This window comes from Phascolarctos cinereus, unplaced genomic scaffold (genome assembly GCF_003287225.1).
Source record: "Phascolarctos cinereus isolate Bilbo 61053 unplaced genomic scaffold, phaCin_HiC Scaffold_9;HRSCAF=440, whole genome shotgun sequence".
Taxonomy (NCBI): Eukaryota; Metazoa; Chordata; class Mammalia; order Diprotodontia; family Phascolarctidae; genus Phascolarctos; species Phascolarctos cinereus.
This window is the reverse complement of record NW_027556402.1, coordinates 118,548,527-118,569,138: the sequence shown is the minus strand read 5'-3', so window position 1 is coordinate 118,569,138 and position 20,612 is coordinate 118,548,527. Positions and strand designations below refer to the sequence as shown.

The window sequence follows — 20,612 nt, the reverse complement described above, 5'->3', positions numbered from 1 at the left end:
CCCAATCTAGTTCAGGCTCCACCCTGGTGGGGAAGCCCATTATTATTTTTTTAATTTATTTATTTTTAGTTTAACATTCACTTCGTAAGCTTTTGAGTTTTAAATTTTCTCCCCCTCCCCAGGAAGGCCATGCAATCTGATATAGTCTCAACATATACATACATATTAAACATTTTCACATTAGTCATGTTCTAAAGAAGAATTAGAATCAATGAGAGGAACCATGAGAAAGAAGAAATAAAACAACAATGAAAAAAAAAGAGAACAAATAATATGCTTCCGTCTGCATTCAGACTCCATAGTTCTTTCCCTGGATGTGGATAGCATTCTCCATCATGAGTCTTTTGGAGATGGCTTAGATCCTTGCATTGCTGAGAAGGGCTAAGTCTGTGAAAGTTAGTCATTGGACAATGTGCCACATGTTGTGCCAACAAATGTTATTGCAGTGAATTTCAAACTGAATCAGGAGCAAATGCAGTACAGGGTGTACGAGGGGACTGTTTGGGAAGGATTCAGCAGCTAGATTTGGGAAAGGCCCTGGGAAAGAAGGATCCAGTTTTTCCCCTTTACAAGACAAGGGTAGTTAATGTGTGGGTAGTACAGATGGAGAATTTTATTTTAAAAAGTGTTTAAAATCCTCCCTTGTGATTTAAGATTGGTACTGGATTATGGGTGCTCTTCATTCATTCAGCAGTCATTAAGTATTAAGTGCTTCCTATGTGCCAGGCACACTGTGTTTAGGCTCCTGAGAAACAGGCAGAAACAATAATCCCCTACCTTCAGAGGACCCTTTTTAGCCTATTGGGGAAAAGAACATGTGTGTGTGTGTGTGTGTGTGTGTGTGTGTGTGTGTGTGTGTGTGTGTGTGTGTGTGAGAGAGAGAGAGAGAAGAGAAAGGAGAGAAAAGTGCAGTAAGAACTAGGGGTTCAGGCGAAGCCTTTTGTAGGAACTGAGCCTTAAAGGAAACTAGGGTTTCCATGAAGAAGGGCCCATATTCCAGGTATGGGAGACAGGCTAGACAAAGCTGTAGAAATGGGAAATGAAATAAGTACAGGGAATAGCATGTGGACCAGTTTGGCTAAACTGTGGAGAACGTGAAGGAGAATGATGTCTAATAAGCCGGAAAAAAAAGGTAGGGCTTTAAATAGCCAAACATAAGATATTATTATTAAATTTTATCTCAGGGCCTATAGGGGACTGGTAGAGCTTCTGAGTAAAAGATCAAAATGGTCCACAAACTTACGCAAAAAAAATTTTTTTTTAACCCAATTCATTTCCTTAGAATTGGTGGGGAAATACAACACGATGGAGTACATGGGGTATCCTGGTTCTGCTTCTTCCTTCCTGTGTGTTCTTGGGCAGGTCAGTTCACTTGACTCATAGATAATGAAGAACTTTGACCGGATGACCTCTAATCTCCTTTCCATTTCTAGACCCTGTGATTCCAAAATCATGTGAGATTTCATTTTTGTGAGAATCTGTTGTCAACTTCTTGAAATGCCCCTGACGTCTAAGTTAGTACTTAGTTATCTCTTTTCCTTCCCCATCATCAGCATTCGTGACTCATTTTCTTCTCTTTGGTTGGAGATGATGAGTTGGTGGGGAGCCTAAAAAGGAATGGAAGATACAGAAAGGAAGCCTAATTTGAGACTTTAAAACAAATGATATCTTAAGCCTTTAGGGCATTTTAAGTTTCCAAAGGACTTTGTAAATATGGTGTCTTTTAACCCTCACAATAATTTTTGTTAAGTAGGTGCTATAGTATCACCCCCATTTTAAAGCTGGGGAAAAGAGACTGAGATTAGGTGACTTATTTCATGTCCCATAGCTGGTAAGGACTTGAATCTGAAGTGGGATTTGAACCAGACCTTTCTGACTCCCAAGTCCAGTGCTTTGTCCCATATGCCAGATTGCCTCTTAGAAGTGATATATTTTAATCCTTCAAGATTACAGTCCTTTCATTTTTACTAAAGCTGATTGAAAGATCTTCAGTGGTTTCGTTAGTTGCTATGGTCAAATAATTGCTTCCCTGGTGGCGAAGAGCTTGTTGGAACTGTTGCCTGGAGTAGTTAAAACCTTTCCAGTCTGATCGGACTTAGATTTTATTACATAACCTTTGAGATTCCAGATTTACATCTACCTCACAAACAGAGGCGTCCCAGGGGAACTGAACTGAGGAATTTTTTAAATGGTGAGACTTTTATTAACTTGGGGGGTTTTTTTTGGGGGGAAGATGACCCTCACATTAGTCTATGAGTTCCCTGAGGGTGGGAACTGATTTTTCATTTCTTTGTATTCCCAGGGATTGCCATAGCAGGCATTTATTAAAAACTCATTGTTATTAATTTAATAAAGTGTGTGTGTTGAAATACTGAGTTAATCTTTCTCTGTCTTTGGGTGAATCCTGTATACCAAATGCTTTTAGCTCACAATCAGTATGATCCACTGGTATGTTATCACCAGTTTGTCTAAGACCTTTACGTTATCACACTGTCTCATTTAAATCCAATTCCCATACAAGTCAAGACATTACCCTGTGATGTCATCGGTTCTCTTCAAAAAACCAAGGACTAACCACAACTAGGTAAAGTCAAAGACTTTGCCCGAGGCAGTGTGGCATAGTGGGTAGAGAGCTGGCCATGGCTTTGGGAAGACCCAGATTCAACTCCCAACTCAGTCACACACTCTGTGACCTGGCCAAGTCGCTTAACCAGTACTTTAGGCGATCTAAGATATGGTGAAGGGGACAGCTTGCATTGGTGGAGAGCCCTTGTTCATCTGGAGTTGTCTGTACTAATGAAATCATAGGTCTAGATCTTAGCCTAAATTGCTTTGCAGTGGGCAACTAATCATCGGGGTTGCTACATGGATCCCTTTAACATGCATCCCTAAAGTAGCATTATTCATGTAATCGGCCTTGATGAGGAAATAACTATTAGTTCTCTTAGTGTGCAGCTGGGTCTAATAGGGGCTGGGGGGGGGGGTGGACTCCCCAGATAGAAGCCCTGGCTTTGCCTCACACCTTGGTTAGAGCCACTGGGTCTTACTCTCAGATTACAGCTCCTCTGTAGTTGTCTGAATATTTGTTGTTCAGTTGTTTCAGTCACGTCCAATTCTCCATGACCCTGTTTGGGATTTTCTTGGCAAAGATACTGAAGTGATTTGCCATTTCATTCTCTAGCTCATTTTACAGATGAGGAAACTGAGGTAGACAGGGTTAAGTGACTTGCCCAGGGTCACACAGCTAGTGTGTGTGTCTGAGGCCTGACTTGAAACAGATCTTCCTGACTCCACCTCCAGCATTCTATCCAAAGTACCAGCTAGCTACCCGTATGCCTAAATATACACTTAGCTATTTCTGTGTTGCCCTTCTTGTTAAAATGTGACTGTTTGAACCTGTCTTTGTATCAAAGTGTTCTTAGCCCACGACCAGGCACGTAGTGCTTCATAAATGCTTCTTGACTAACACTAGCTATGTGACCAACACAAAGTCACGTAAACCTAACACCAATTTCCTCATCCATGAAATAGGCATAATAAAACTTGAACCACCTACTGAAACTGTTGTGAGAACCACATAGTAGAGCTGTGAACTGGTCCAAGCAGCCTTGAAAACACTTTGGAATTATACCCAAAAAGTCATTCATACACTGTACATACCCTTTGACCCAACTATGTCACCACTACTATGAACATACTGCAAGGGAGGTCAAGAACAGAGGTGTCTATAAAAATATTGATAGCAGCGCTTTTTATATTAGCAAAGACCCAAAAACAATCGATTAAGGAATGGCTGAACAAATCATAAGAATGTAAAGGGATTATTGTACCATTAAAAGAAATTAACGTGAAAAATTAAGAGTTGATTTGATCTAACACAGTGAAACTAGCAAAACCAGCAAAAGAATTTATATTCCTGTGAACTCTAAAATATAAAGGAAAAACAGCATTTAAAGATTTCAGAGCCTTGTTCAATGCTGTGACCAATAGTGACTTGAAAAGAATGGTGGTGCAGTGGATAGAGAACTGGCCCTGAAGTCAGGAGGACCTGGGTTCAAATCTGGCCTCAGACCAACACTTGACACTTACTAGCTGTGTGACCCTGGACAAGTCACTTAACCCCAATTGCCTTAAAAAAAGAGTGGTGATAGGCACATAAGTAACCAACGTATACAACTTGTTTGGTGAATCTTCATCCTCATTGCGTCTCCTAGACAAACACACTCGAATACAGCATAGGACATTCCTTATTCCTTTGGCCCAAACAGCTTTGTTGAGTCTGGTGTCAATGCCTACATCTGGAGTTCCCATTTCTTTCATGGCAAATTTGCGGATTTCCTTTTAGAGCCTGGGGAGCTCACTTTTTGAAGCCTACTCCATGAATCCTCTTGTGAATGTTTTTTGTTTTGTTTTGTTTTTTTAATTTTCTTTTGGTCTTGTGAATGTTGATGGTATACTCTGGTCTCCACCTTACTGATGGCAGAACATCCCTTTTTCTCTCCACCTTTATTTTCGGGAGCCATCCTGCCCCGGACCAGGTCAGAAAGGACCCCACCACCACCACCACCACCACCACCACCTTTTTTCCCCCAAATAACTCACATTTACATAGTGATTTACTCATGATAAAGCACTTCCTTGCAACTAACAGCCCTGTGAGAGAGGTAATTCAAGTATTATCCTCACCTTACCGTTGGGGAAATAAAGGCTCTTTGAGGTTGTAACTTACCCTTAGTCATACAATAAATAAGTGTTGCAGCCCGGATTTACTTTAATTACATAGTAATGCCTTTTGTTTTTACATCACAATCATTTCCAGATATAACCTCTCCCCCACACCCACACCCACACAGTGAGCTTTCCTTGTAACCAAGAAAAGTAGTTGAGTAAAACTGGCCCAGCAATACCACCTGATGGACTATGTGACATTCCACACCCACATTACCCCGTCCCCCACCCCGACAAGGAAAGAAGAAAGGTAAGTTCCCTTATTTCTTCTCAGGGGCCAAGATTGGCATAGCCTGGTTTTGAGCTCCGGTTTCCTGACTCTTGTACAAGTATTGCCATTCTTTCTAGAACACCATCCTATCTTTCTTGGAAAGGAAAGGCCTTCTAAGATGCTATCCAGAAGATAGGAATTGAAGAAAGGCAGAAGATGGAATGGGAAGGAAGGAAAAAACTGTACTTCTCTGTCTCCCCCCCTTAAAAAAAATTCCCTTTCCTAGAATGTCCTGATCCTACATTATGAACTTCTCAAATGTCCGCAAACATTAGCATTTCAGTCTACAAAGAATAGGAAAAAAGGATTATGGATGAAACTGAGTCTTTTATTATATACAGCTTGTGTTTTTTTTTCTTGAAACAGTAATTAAGACCGTAGGAGAAGCACTGCCTTGTTACCTGTGTCACCTGAACTGCCTTCTGCTCTCTTCTTTGTATTTTTAAAATGTTTTCTTTTTCTTTTTTTTTTGCATCATTATTGTCACCTACCTATTCCACTCCCATAGTCCTCCTTGCCCCCAAAATAAAAGCCTTCCCTTTAAATAAATAAGCATAGTCAAATTAAAAATGAGTTCACACATTGGCAACTCTTGCCATGTCCATCTCATTCTTCACTTAGTCCTTTGCTTCTCTTCTAAGAATTGGGAAACATGCTTCATCAGTCTTCTCGGAGTTGGGAATGGTTGTTTCATTAGAGTTCTTAAGTTTTTCATAGTTGTTTTCCTTTACGTTATTGTAGACATTGTATATATTGTTCTCCTAGTTCTGCCCACTTCACTCTGTATCATAGAGTTCTCCTCAGGGCTCTCCAAACCCTTTCCCTTTTGTCATAAGAAATGACAAAAGGCATTCCATTACCTTTCACATGCTGTAACTTGTTTGGCTATTTCCCAATTGATAGTCAATCACTTTTTTCTCAGGGCTTTGCCACTGCAAAATATATTATCTTTGATCCCTTTGGGATATAGGCGTGTAGTGGTATTGTCCCTGAATGAAAGGGTATGTGCACAGTTTAGTGACTTGTAGGGCATAGTTCCAAATTACTTTTCTTCAATGGTTGAGTCCATTCATAGTTCAACCAACAAGGCATTAGTGTGTCTACACTCCCATAATTCCTCCATCAGCAGTCATTTTCTTTCTTTGTCATCTTTTCCGTTGTAAAAGGTGTAAGATAGAACATCAGAGTATTTTGCTAAATTGCATGGCCCATATTGTTACTTGGAGCATTTTTCATGTGGCTGTTGAAACTACTGGTTTATATATTTTGACTCTCTGTTGGGGAATAGCTCTTGTTCTTATATTTGTATTGGTTTCCTATATAACTTGACTGTCTTTTTATCTGAGAAATTACCTACAAAGACTTTTACCCACAAAACTAATTCCCTCCCAGTTCTAACTTCAGTTTGCTTTTCATTGTATCCACAACTAAATGTTATTTAGCTCAAGAAGATATCTGGTTAGGGACCAATTAGATGAGCTAAGAGGAAGACTGGTTGGTGGTGGGCTTTCATTTTTGGAGGGAGGGATGGGTAGTGAGTTTTGGAAAATTCATACTGCCTACAGAGTTGCAGAAATGGGTCATCTTCATTTTGATAAATTCTTCAACATTCTCATCCAGCACTTTAGTAGAGGGTCTGCTTTAATTGTCTCGTTGCCTCATAGGCCCTAATATTTTTAGACCTGTCAAATTGACTGGCCTGTCTGCCTTTCATTCGACCTCTCTTACTATGCTGCGTGATTTGTGTCACCATCTTGTAATCTGAGACCAAATGTATGCTGTGACTGCAGTTCATACCAAAGGAAGAAGGCATGTTATTGGCTATAAGTGTGGATGGGAAGAGAAGAGAGGGGTAGATCAAGGGTCTGAGAATTCTTTTTCTTCTTGCCTTTCAGGCAGGATGTTGTTGACTCATGACCTCATCTAGTCTCTGTCTCAGTTGACCCACATCAAAATGAGCAGTTCTATTGAAATTACAGAATTTTAAGCATCCTCATCACAGTAAATGAAGAAACTCTTTCTCTTCATTCTTCACAAGATTTAACATGAGACAGATCTAGGCAGAGGAAATTAATTTTGGCCGTGTATTCTTATACCCACCCAATTCTATTCAATCACTTTTTTTTTGCCCAAATACTGGGCTTTAGGTTCCCCAGTCCGATGCTTTTCCAGTAATATTTTGGGCAATTTGGAAACAGCTATAGAAGCAATGCCACCACCACCCCCCCTTTTTTTTTTTTTGCTTTTTGGTGAGGCACAGTTAAGTGACTTGCCTGTGGTCACACAGCTAATAAATGTCAAGTGTCTGAGACTGGATTTGAACTTAGGTCCTCCTGACTCCAAGGCTGGAGTTCTACCCATTGTGCCAACTAGCTGCCCCCCTCCATTCCCTCTTGAGAGCTAGTAAGTGGCATAAATATTAAGTTAGTATCTGGCCCAAGTTCATTTCCATCAGATGGATCTTTTTCATATTAAATCTTAGAAGGAAATGAAAGATTTGCTCATCCACTGTCACTAGCATATTTGAAATAATACACCTGTTCATTTTGGCATGAGGTGGGAACTAGTCCAGTGTGTAAACTTGACATCTCCAAAGCCCTGGGATATTGAGGCAGACTCTTAAGCATGCACAAGATGAAACGGTTCCAAAATCTATATCCAGTAGCATTTCCACATTACATAGAATTTACGTGTTACTTTAGATGATGATGATGGTCATGAAATCATTTGCCATTGTCATCTAGTCATGAATGGGTACCACCTCATGACAGCTTTAAAGATGACACAAGAAAATACATTACCAGAGACAGACTGGGAGTGTTCGTTACTCAGCACAGAGCAAGCCTATCAAAGCTTTTTGGACTGTACAAGAAACCGGGTTTTTTCCCCTTATCTTATTGCCACACACTTCGTATATTTGAAAAATATCTAGCTCTTTTCTAGCTGTTAATTTTTGTTGAAAAAAGAAGTTAGAAATAGTGTTGACACTTTGACCTGGTACAGGTGCATTGTTTGTATGGATTTTTTTTTCCTGTCAGAGTTAGAGACTAAGACAAAGAGTGTTAAACTTCTCTTTTTCCTAACAAATACTACAATAACTATGTATATGGTATAAGAGAAAGGGGTTTTTTTCTCCTTCTGAAAGTTGAGTGCAAAATAAACATATATCATTGTCATAGCTAATGATGGCATTGGATAATTAAATAAAAGTTGTCTTAGGAGGAAAGGAAAAAAAAAAAGCTAGACTATTTTCCACACAAATATGGCATATTCCCTGCTGGGTGTGATTTGTGACCTCATTGCGATGGTGCTGTCGACCCAGCCTGATTCAGGCTGATGCTTCATGTTTGGTATTGGAATAAAACAAGACACTTATAGACCAAAAGATATTTATCAATAGAAAATGAATGTTGCAAAATAACAAAGAATATGCTTAACCCCAAAGAAGTAATAAGAGAAAACACATTCCCCTATTCCTTTGCAGAGGTGGAAGTCCGGAAGTGTGGAACATTGCCTGTGATGTCACACACACACACACACATATATGATAAATTTTGCTGAATTTTTTTCTCTTCTGCTGTTTTCAATCTTTGTTCTGAAGGGACATGGGAAAATTTTAAAAATAGAGAAGGTATCTATAAAAATTTATTTAGAAAACAAAGGGAGGCTTGCTTAGCAATAGCATGGAAAGGTTATTCAGCAAGGATACAGCATTGATTCCATTGAGCAAAGCTTCTTGGTAACTTTGTTCCCCATGATGTTATACTTTTCTTAAGCACATGTGTAACCTAAAGATGGTGCTTCTGACTCCCTTTGCTGGCTTTTGTACTGAGACCAAGTCATGTCAAATCAGCATTTGGTAAGTGCTTACTGTGTGCCAGGCACTGTGTGATACAACTGTGTGATACTACTAGGGATACAAGTGCAAAAAAAGAAAAGGATAATCCCTGCCCTCAAGGAGTTTACATTCTAATGAAAGAAAAGGACCCATAAAAGATGGCTGAATCCAAAAGAAGTCCCAAGAATGAAGCATGTCTAGTATAGGCCCTTTCTCTAAGTGGAAGTTCTGGGGAAAACTAATAGGGAAAGGGGGCCACTGGGATAAAGGGAAAAGCAGGCAACTGAAGAAGCATGATGAGGTCCAGTGGTAAGATATGTCAGTTCCCTGGGTCAATAAAGCCCTTTTAAAGGCTACCTTTTAAAGTAGCTAGCCTGGGTGGGAAAGAGCCTTAGGAAAAAGGAGGCCAGTCTACTATCCATATATGGGGACTACTTCCATTGGTGCAGATTTCAACCTTTCTCAAGCCATACTTACCCCCAAAGTTTTCTTACGGTACATGAAAGAAACCATGGAGTACCCAAGCTCTGGAAGACCTAGCAAACTGGACATGTTTTGAGTGTGGCCCCATAAGGAGATTATCACTCTTGTCCTGGTATCAACCTGAGTACAGAAACCTATCCTTTACAAAGAAGACTGACCCCTAGGTGATTAATTTCATTTTTTTATTTGTTTGTTGATTTCTTTCTTTTGGACATGGTGGCCTACTTCCTTGAGGCTGATGGTTGTAAAAAAGGGAGAAGTCATTTCATATCCTAATACAGAAAAAAAATTGTTTTCACAGTTCTGTTATCTTTGGATGGAAAATGCAGGATTCTCTTTTCCTTTCTACTTACCCTTACCTTCTGCTATACAATCCATTAAACTATGACTGCATCAAATTCATTTCATAGTGTCTGGTTTGTAGGTTCCATGACCTTTCTTATGATGTATGTAAGGATAAGTTTTGCTCCTTAAAATTTGGTAACAACTGTATTCATAATTTGATCTTTCTCTTTTTATGATCTTTGTGTGTCAGAAGTTTATTTCTCCTAAGAAGACGAATCCCTAGGGAGCCCAGGTAGAGACTGAACTGGTGACTTCACATATAGACTAATGGCCACATTGATTGGTTACTATCCTCGAAAGCAAAGGTTCCTAATCTAGAGTCAGACAGCTTTTTTTAATGTATTAGGACATATTTGGGTATATTTCAGTATAATTTTATTTATGCATTTAAAAACATGATCCATAAAAGGGGCCCATGACAGGAAAAAGGTTACTAATCCCTGCTCTGTTAGCTGTGTAGTTTTAATTGATTCTCAATTTCTTTTGCTTTACCCATAAAACTAAGTGAGAAAGTCCCTATTTCCTCTATTTTTCTCTTTTTTTCTAAAACTTAAATATACAATAAGAAAAGAAAAAAACATTATGAACTTAAATATTCATTTTAACTTATAAATGTCCACTCTGGCGCAAATGGCACCTAACCTTGATAAAATTGGGGAACATTCCAGTTCCATATTTTTATCCTCCCTCAACCAGTTAACTTTGCTTAAAGATCCCAAGTGTAAATCAGGGAGCAGAAATTTGCTTCCCACCATTTACCATCCTGGAAGCCCTATAAAGGAGGGTTGGCACACCACCACCCCTACCTGAATGCACATTTGGAATACCAAAGCACCCTTCCTTTCCTCCCTACAGCCCATAGTAAAGAACATCCTCTAATAAGTTTCATCTGGACACTTAAGTCTTGTACTTGGGCTTTCTCCTTTTCCTCTCTAGTTCAGACACCAGGTTACCATATAATCACTCTTATGGAGAGTCCTTTTCCACTAAGTGAAATAGGCAGGAAAAACTAATAAAGTCTCATTTAAAACTCCTCAAACTCACACCCATCCTCCATTCAAATTCCTTCAATAAATGGACCTAATTCACATTGCCTGCCCCAGTAAGGGATTTTCTAAATAGGCAGTAGTCAACATCATCCCCTGCCTAAATGTGTGGATATATGTGGCAGGTTCCATTACTTAGGACCATATAGCATTAGAGTTGGAAGGGGCTAGTCATCAAACCCACCCACCCATAGGATCCCCAACATAGGTGCAGAACTGAAAGAAATGTCAGAGGCCATCTCATGCAACGTCCACAGTTTGACAGGAGAGAAAACCGAAAACAGAAGTGATTTGTCTGACCCCTCTTAATTTAATGCCTTCTTTTTCTCGCCTACTTCCAAGTTGTCCTGAATGTAACTTCTTTGTACATATTTGTTTGCATGTTGTCTACATTGGCCTGAGCTCTTCAGGAGTGGCGATTTGTTTGGATTTATTTATTTTTTGTTTTCAACAATCACTTCAATAAGCTTTTGAGTTTTAAATTTTCTCCCCCTCCTTCCCCAAGATGGCATTCAATCTGATACAGGCTGTACATATATATGGGATTGTCTTTTACCTTTCTTTTTATCCAATGCTAGGAGCAGTGCCTGGCACAGATTAGGCCCTAATTAATGTTTATTGACATACTGATCTCACACAGATGTAATGTCAGAGGTAGGATTTTGAACTCAGGTCCTCTGACTTCAGATCTGCTGTTCTAGGCACTGTACTTCCTCCTAGTACTCCTTCTTGTTGTTCATTTTCAGTCATGTGCAATTCTTTGTGACCCCATTTGGGATTTTCTTGGCAGAGATACCAAAGTGGTTTGCCATTTCTTTCTCCAGCTCATTTTACAGATGAGGAAACTTAGGCAAACAGGGTTAAGTGACTTGCCCAGGGTCACACAGCTAGTAAGCGTCTGAGGCCAGACTTGAACTCAGGAAGATGAGTCTTCCTCACTCCAGGCCCAGCACTCTATCCATTATCACCTAGATGCCATGAATTTAGGTGGGTACGTAGAAAATAAATAGAAGATAATTGTGGAGAGGGAGGAAGAGACACACTCAGGGATTGTGTAACTAAATTATTGCAATTCAGTTACTGAAGCAATAAACTAGTTAATTTGCTAATATTTTATTGACACTAATATAAGTATTTTGGACTTTTTGTGCTGTTTTGGTAGAATTGCTTTGGAGTTTATCTGAGGGTTGTAATTTTTCTTGATTTTCTATGTTTCTTAACCACTTCTAAAATTTGCCCATTACTTCTAGATAAGTTATATTCTAAAATTATGGGTTATTGCCTTCTTGATGATGGCTGTTATGGGAATTTGTTGCTGTCCTTACTCTTTAAAAGTAAACCTAGGGGTTATGTATCTCCGTGTTGATATGTTCTTTTTTGTTTTTTGCTTGTTTGTTTGTTTGTTTTTAGGCAGTTGGGGTTAAGTGACTTGCCCAGGGTCACACAGCTAGTAAGTGCCAAGTGTTTGGTCTGAGGCCGGATTTGAACTCAGGTACTCCTGACTTCAGGGCCTGTGTTCTATCCACTGAGTCACCTAGCTGCCCCCGTGTTAATATGTTCTTCGACCAAAAAATGCTCAGCTTTATTAAATAGTGTCCGTGTGAAACTTCCTAAATCATCCTCCGTAGACTGTCACCACAAATTTTTCACCTGAGAAATCTGTGTTATTCATCACCTTGCCATTACGTTTGAATTTAAGATGCCTACAGAGGGAAGGAGTATGTGATACATGTGTGTGCCTGTGTGCGCCCAATATCATTGTCAACTAGGTGATTAGAACACTGGACCTGGAGTCCGAAATACTTAATTCAGATCCAGCCTTAAACACTCAAACCCTAGGCAAGTCACTTTACCCTGTTTGCCTCAGTTTCCTCACCTGTAAAATGAGCCAGAGAAGGAAATGGCAAACCACTCCAGTATCTTTACCAAGAAAGAGTCAGACGAAGAGTCAGACACAACTGAAACTACTGAACAACAACTAATATGTGATGTATGTTTGTATTGTGTGTATGTACATTCATACATACATGCATGCATAATGCACAAAGCAGTATTTCCCCATCCAAACCACATCAGAGAGCAATCCTGAGAGCTGAAGTAGAAAGAATGGGGTACCCCCTTGTAGAGAAAAGAGGGATGAACTTGGAGACAGGCAACCTGAGTTCAAGTTACTGTTGTTGTTCAGACATTTTCAGTCATTTCTGTCTCTTTGTGACCCCTTTTTGGGGTTTTCTTGGCAAAGAGAGTTGTCATTTCCTTCTCCAGCTCATTTTACAGATGAGGAAACTGAGGCAAACAGGGTGAAGTGACTTGCCTAGGGTCACATAGGTAATAAGTGTCTGAGTCCAGATTTGAAATCAGATCTTCCTGACTCTAGACCCACAGCTCTATCCACTCACTGTATCATCTAACTGCCCTGGTTCCAAGTTAGCCCTGCCATTACTTCATTATGGTCTATGGAGGATGATTTAGGAAGTTTCACGTGGACACTATTTAATAAAGCTGCAAAGTGAGGAGTTAGGACTAGGGTCAAAGGACCCTTATTAGAGCTACAAGTCTTGATCCAACTTCATTGTGTCATGAAGAGAGAGCCTCAGAGCCCAGAAGACTGCATTACTTTCTCAGTATTTTAGTCAGTGTTTCAGATGTGATGTTAACTTGCACAGGGAGTTTCTTCATGGGGAGTTCCAGTCCCTGTCTCTATACAGGTATACCACATACCCTGACCAAAACTTTATATTTGTTCTCCCTGGGCTGGTGGACCAAGGGACTGTTTAGTTCTGTAGGCACTGAACTGGAGGGAGATGCCAGGGCACGAAGTTCAGGGTCTGTGGGTTAGGCGCCTAGGCTGCTTCCATGAAAACAGAGCAAATGGATATGGAAATAGCCAGGACTCCTGTCCCCCCACCCCTCAGCTTCCAACGTGAATTATTTGGGGTAGGAGAGGGAGCGTGTACTTCCCAGTTAAAAATCTTCCTTTCATCTTGTGCATATGTTTCTGCATTTAAACATGGTTGATCAGATTTTGACTTGCCTGTGTAGAGCCCTCTTGGGTCATAAGCAGCAGATTACATATCCAGATCCCTCTCCCAGAAAGGCTGCTGGTACCAAGCTCTGTTTTCTAATGCATTACCTCCCTACAGAGGATTTAAAAACTCCAGCAGGGTCCTGCTACTGTCCAGCCATCTAGTGGGCTTGAAGAGAGGTAGATTGCAGTTTGATAGAAAAAACTTCCCAACCATTTAGAACTAAACAGAAGTGGGATGGGAGGAAGCAGTTTCCTTCAAGCAAAGGCCAGATGATCACTTGCAGGGGATTTTTTTTCTTCAGAGTGTTATTTGTGCTGCATCTTTTCCAACTCTGAAATGCTCTCACTAGCTGAGGATACTCTGAAATCTCCATCCTTGAGTGGATGTTTGAGCTGGTTCAAGAAATGACCAGTAGATGGCATCATTGGACTTACCTATTTCAGAGAACCTTCGTTTCCTGTTACTGTTCTTCTAGGGCTTTTTTGGTTGTTGTTTAACCTTTCTTTTCCTTTCCCTCCCACCCCCTAGGAATTTTCTTGAGTCCTCAGGCAGCCTTCTGACAGGTTGCAGTTTGGTAATCCTGGCCTTTGTGCATTGTTCAGCTTTTAATTGGCACATGTGCAAAAGCAGGGGATTGTAGCCTAGGATTGACAGCTGGGAAAGATTATTCACAATCTACCCAACCTGCTGTGCTTATCAGCAAAGAAAATATTCTGTAAATAGATGACTATGGCAGACACTCAGTGCTGCTGGAACAGGATTAAAAAATAGATTAGTGTTTGTCAGTATGCCGAAGAGCTTATGAAGGAGCTCTCTGTCTGGTTGGGGCAAGTTTAGGGTGTCGTATTTTTTTTTTTAATAAAAAATTGCAAGTACCAAGATTTTAAAAGCATACTGTAATTGCCCAGTACTGCACACCCTGCCCCTTTCACCACCTTTCTCATAATGAGCAGGAATGCAGAGAAGAAACAGGTAGAGTCAAGTTTGGAGATAAATTTTTTTGCCTGTGTCTGTGTGGTCTGATTAAATTAAGCCCTTTGCAATCTTTTCTTAATTTTTTTCTCTCCTCTTTCTCCCTACCCCCCCAAAGAAAGAAGAACAGCAAAATCCTTGTAATAGATATGCAGAATCAACCCAAGACTTTGATTCCAAATCCACTGCTCACTTTCTTATATTTCCTTTATTGCGAACAAGACAGTGTCTAGATGAAACCTCGAGTTCTAGCAATAGGCTTCCTTATTTGGGGTCCAAAACTGACTTCTCTTTTGCAGAATTCTACATTACATGACTCTAGCATAGTGATATCATTTTGGTCCTCTTTGAGAATGAAGGACAACAATTAGCATTACATGGTTGGGGAAAAAAAAGATACTGAGAAGAGATTTGAGTACATTTGAACCTTCTTGGATGAAAAAAAGAAAGAAAGAAAGAACTGGTATGGATCTGAGGTGGCAGCAGTGGGCCTGGAATCAGGAAGACCTGAGGTCAGAGCCAGTTTCTGGCACATCCTAGCTGTGTGACCCTAGGCAAGTCGACCTCTGCTTGCCTGACAAAATGGATCCGCTGGAAAAAGAAATAGTAAACCACTCCAGTATCTTTGGCAAGAAAACCCCAAATTCAGTCACAGAGGGCCAGTCATGACTGAAAAACGACTGAACAATGGATTTGAGGACTTCTGAAGAGCTTGGTCACTTTGCTAACTTGACTTCAGCTAGATAATACCAGGATACTCTACCACCAGCACCATGGGCATCCTTAACTGGCATTTGTGAACTTGGAAGGGGGCAAAAATTTACATCTTTATTTTGGCTAACCTTTGATTTCCTTCATCATCTTATGGGGTTTATGCATTTAGATACATTATTGTAAGTAGAATAAGGGGTTCATAAGCATTACCAAGACTGCCAGAGGGTTCCACTTAGATAACAGGCATTTATTTAGCACAGTAACAGTTACTGTGTACGATGTTCTCCTGGTTCTGCTCGGTTCACTCAGCATCAGTTCATGTAAATCTTTCCAGGTTTTTCTGAAGTCCACCTGGTCATCATTCATTATAGCACAACAGTATTCCGTTGCATTCATATACCACAACTTGTTCAGCCATTGCCAAATTGATGGGCATGCGCTCAATTTCCAATTCTTGGCCACCACAAGAAGAACTGCTAATAAACATAAGCAATGTGCTGATAAGTTTTGGGGGTGCAAATACAAGCAGAAAGATGGTTGCTGCCCTCCAATAGCTTATATTCTATTGAGGAGAGGCAACCCATGCTGGGGGGAGGGGTTAAGAACAACCTAGAAAAGGTTTAAGAATGTCTGCTCTACAAAGACGCTGAACTCAAGATAAACGAGGGTGGGTGCTGAAGGAGTAGGAAGAGCTATGAATTTGCCAAGAAAAGGAGAAAACCTTGCTCCCGAGAAGTAGGTGGTATTAGATGCTTCCTGAGGAAGAATCTTCATCTATTGGTGCATTTCTAGGAGTCAGTAGATGTCGCAGGTCCCTCCTGACTCAAATGATCCTGCCGAGTCTATTTCATAACATAAGGTAAAAATAATTAATGCCTTCTTTTCTTTCATGGTAAGACTGTTAGGGAAGTGTAGATCTTCTGCAAAAACTGCTATTATCTTTTGTTCTCTTATCTGTACTTTACTCCTGTTTGGTTTTGTGCGTTTTAAATAAAACCTGAGTTAAGTATTTATTGATTTGCCAAATACCACCAGACAGTTTCTGTTTTCCTTCTCTCCCTTCCTCCCCACCCTTTTTATGACTTAAGAATTATAAAGAGGAACATTTTGGGTCAGTGGGATGGAAGGACTTCCTAGCAGTCCCAGCTATCATCCCAAATGGGAATGGGGGCCTTGCTGCCAGGGCGGCCTGGTCAGGCAGCTGCTGGTCTCTCGAGTGTCGAAGCAGAAACTGGATCACCATCTGTCATGGGCTGCATGTAGGAGGGGAATTTTTTCATTGGGTGGGAGGTGGAGGTGGGTGACCTCTAAGGGGCCCTTCCAACTGCCGATCGTGTGTCACTTTCGGACTTAAGAACCTGTCATGGCTCCCTGGTACGATGCCAGAGAAATGTTAGCAGCAGTAACAGCCTGTTCACAGGAGGAAGAGCTCGCTGTGTTTGGGGAAGGAAGGCTTCATGGAAGAGGTAGGATGCTATGATACCATACTTGGTGTGCTGTGTAATTTGTAGAGACTCCAGCTTTTGCTACCTTCTTTGATCCTCACAACAACCCTGAAAGATAGGGATTTGGGATTTATCTCTGTCTTAGCGAAAAACTAGAAAATAGGAAACTGGGTATTGTGGAACTCTGGTTTAGAAGAGATCTGAATCCAGCACTGCTTCTGGCTGCGTGACACTGGCCATACCATTCCTCTGAACCTTGGTTGTCCCCTCTGTAAAATGGGAATGATAATGCCTATAGCACCCATCTCACAGGGTTGTTGTGAGAACCAAACCAATAGAATGCATGTAAACTAGTCTGCAAAAATGCTTCTTTAACCATCAGCTCTCAGTGTTGTTGTGTTTGAGGAAATAGGTCCAGAAAAGTGGAGCGCTTCTCCGTGGCCAGTAATTGTCCATATTTTAGTTGTTTTGTTGTCATTTCATTCTGCAGCAGTCAGATGTCCCCAGTTAGAATATCTCCCGGCCAACCTTATGCTGACAAAGAGTCAAGTGTTCAGGTAATAGACATTACCCTTTTAGGTTTATTTCTTGGGTTGGTTTTTGCATGAAATCTTTCTCAGAGCAGTGATCTTTAAAAAGCTGTATCCCAGCTGGGCATGGTAGTGCACGCCTGAAATCCTTTCTGCTGGTGAGGCTGAGGCTGGTGGACCTGTTTTTTGAGCTCAGGAGTTCTGAGCTCATTGGGTAGAGGTCAACACCCATGTGATGAGCTCCTTGGGAGTAGGAGCTAACTATGAGAAGGGCCAAGTGGCCTGGCTTGGAAATGAAGCGGGTCTGAACCCCTGTGCTGGTGATTAGTGGCATTGGGATCTACTGCACTTTCAGCCTGTGTTCAAGGGGAGACTCAGTCTGCCCCCCAAAAAATCTCCTTGAGGCACCTTTTGTAGCACTTTTATTTGCACCTCATTGAGAGCCTTATCGTGAATTACTTTGTATTTATCTGTATTACATCCCCTTCTTAGAATCCAGGAGGGCAGGTGCTTAATATATATTTACTGAGTGATTGTTGAAAGGTTTTTCAGTATTTCTTTTGTTAGCTGAAATGTAGGTATTTGATAAATGTCGATTGAACTGTTTGATTAACACTAGGAGTGACTGTGCTAGCTCTATCCACTGCTCACATTCCTCCTTGGTTGGCTAATAGGCGCAGAATTTCCAAGGGTGTGGAACCTCAAAGCCACATGTGACCCTCTAGGTCCTCAAGTGCAGCCATTTGATTGAATCCAAACTTCACAGAACTATAATATATAATATTAATATAACTAGTTATATTTATATGTTAATAGATTATAAAATATATTAGTTTTATTAAATTATATTTTATGTTATATAGATTGTAATATATTAAATATAATATCATTATGTAATTAATTATTATTAATATAATCTTATATAAAGATATAATAATATCCTTAACAAAAGGATTTATTCTGTGAAGTTTGAATTCAGTCGAAGTTCCCCACCTCTGGTTTAGCTACTGGGCTCTGCCCCCACAACCTTAGCAGCACGTTGTTCCAATGGCTCCTTTGAGGGAAATTCTAAGTGAGCCCCGAGTTCAGGTTTTAGGGCTCTGCCTGGGAGAGTTATATGATAATTCACAAAACTAAACTGACTTGATTACACCCACTCCCAGATCTTTTAACTCCCACAGAATAGCTGGGTTTTCACATGGTACAATACAAAACCCCTTTAGGGTTGTCTCTTCATGCACTCTCGGATCTCAAGTAACAACGTGCCCATAAACAATAGGAATAAAATAATTTATAAAAAGAATACCAAGCTTGCAAAATACCACCAGCAGTGATGAATAGCAAAATATGACATAGTTGGGGAATTTTCAGCTTTGCTCATCAGCCACTGTGCTTTGCTGCCTAAAACTGGGAATCTGCTACCAGTCGGACATTCTTCCAATAAAGTCCCTTCTCTGTCTACTGTGGAGATGCCAGCTACCTCAGGGGAGAACCTGGTTGTTTTCCAGTGAGTTAAAGAGTATCTTCCTTGCTGCCTAATCTTTGCACTTGGGCTCCTCTTCCATTGTTCTGGTGCTCCCCAACTTTCTGCCATGACACAGCATATATCCCTTCTCTTTTCTTCCATAATTAGAAGCAGATTTTATCTAGTCTTTTATCCTTTTGAGTTGGACATTCACTCATACCCCTCTACTAGAGGGAGAATAGAATCATTGTAACCTTTTCCACATCATCCCTCTACCAACACCTCCCTTGAGGCTCACTTAGTCCAAATCTATCACCCAGTGAAGATCCTCACAGCTGCTATTTATGGAATCCCCAGACATTTTACTTCTTAAGGAGTTCAGCCCTATAATCTATGATCTTATGTTCTCTTCATTATGAAATGTAATGGTCTCTTCTCTAGCTTCGTTCTTGACTTTTTAAAAACATTTGACAACGTTGAGCACCCTCTACCCCCTGGATATGCTCTCCTCTCTGGTCATCAGGACACTTTTCTGTCTCAATTCTCTTCTTACCTTTCTTGACTGTTCCTAGATCTCCCCATCCACATCACGTCACTAACTGGGGCCCAGGGCTTTGTCCCCTCTCAACAGAACTTCACATAGCATACAGCTGAGGTAGCCCTCTCTCCCTCAGGGAGCTACTCTTTATAAAGTGAATAGAAGTTTATGAGAGGTGCCCCATTCCTCCCTCAGGGTTGAGATTTCACTGGACCTTGCAGAATCAGCAGCCATATGATTGTAATCTATAACATAGCACAGCGTAGAATATACATTTGTATACAATGTAATGAGGATAATTAATTCAGCGTACCAGGTGATCACTTTAGCTTGCCAAGTACAACAGATATACAACACAGTCTGTCATAGATATAGCACAATGCAAAACATCACCTGCCATGCCATCACTTCTAAGCAGAACACATTGAATGCACATATCAGTACACAGATATATATAAACCCCAAATCAGATATGTATGTCAAGAAAATAATGAAGCTGGAGCCTCCTTAGCATGTAGTAATTACTGCTATATCAACAAACATGCAGTTACATATAAACAAGCACAGGTGTAAACATGTGCATTTTAGGCTCGCAATACATCTAACTTTCACCATGGGACACCAACAGCTGGGGTAATCACCGGTCACGGAATCCAGATCTGCTGAAGGCTGATGACCCATCTGCCCTCTCGCCTGTGTTAGCTGATGGCAGGGGATTGTGCACCACGTCCTCATCAGAACTCCGTCTTGTCCACCTACACGTGAACTTGGCTTTGGACAGTTTGCAGCATTATGAAGTGAGGGGATACAAGAAGAATGGAGGAGGGACTAGAATGAGTTAAAATGGTTCAAGAAATTTTTTTGAGTTCATGTTCTTGTTGATTTCTACCCTATTTGACTTTGCTTTCTCAAAACAATTACATTTATTCATTTATTATATATATATATATATATATATATATATATATATATATATATAAATATATAAATAATTATATATTAAAATAAAAATCTGTCACACCAGAAGGAATGAGATGAGAGGTTTTCAAAGTTGTATTGTCAGCCTAAAATAACAAAGTACCTTATCTAGAGTTACAGGGACTCATTTTGTGTGTATATACATATATAAACACGTACATCCGGCCACAACCCATCCATAATTTCAAATCTTTGAGATAAGGAATACTTTTTATCTAATTAAATATGCA

The 20,612-nt window shown here is 40.3% G+C and overlaps 1 protein-coding gene across 2 annotated transcripts in view; it reads left to right on the top strand.

Moving 5' to 3' along the window:
• The window catches only part of NOCT (nocturnin), a 39,760-nt gene that overhangs the window by 9,246 nt on the left and 9,902 nt on the right, over positions 1-20,612 (top strand). Inside the window, exon 1 of one of the 2 annotated variants that reach the window (XM_020967488.2) lies at positions 4,839-4,978. The exons of the other annotated variant lie outside the window; for it this stretch is intronic. The gene's annotated coding sequence lies outside the window, so the exon portion shown is untranslated. Of the gene's footprint in view, positions 1-4,838; positions 4,979-20,612 lie in introns of those variants that run through there. 2 annotated transcript variants of the gene reach the window in all.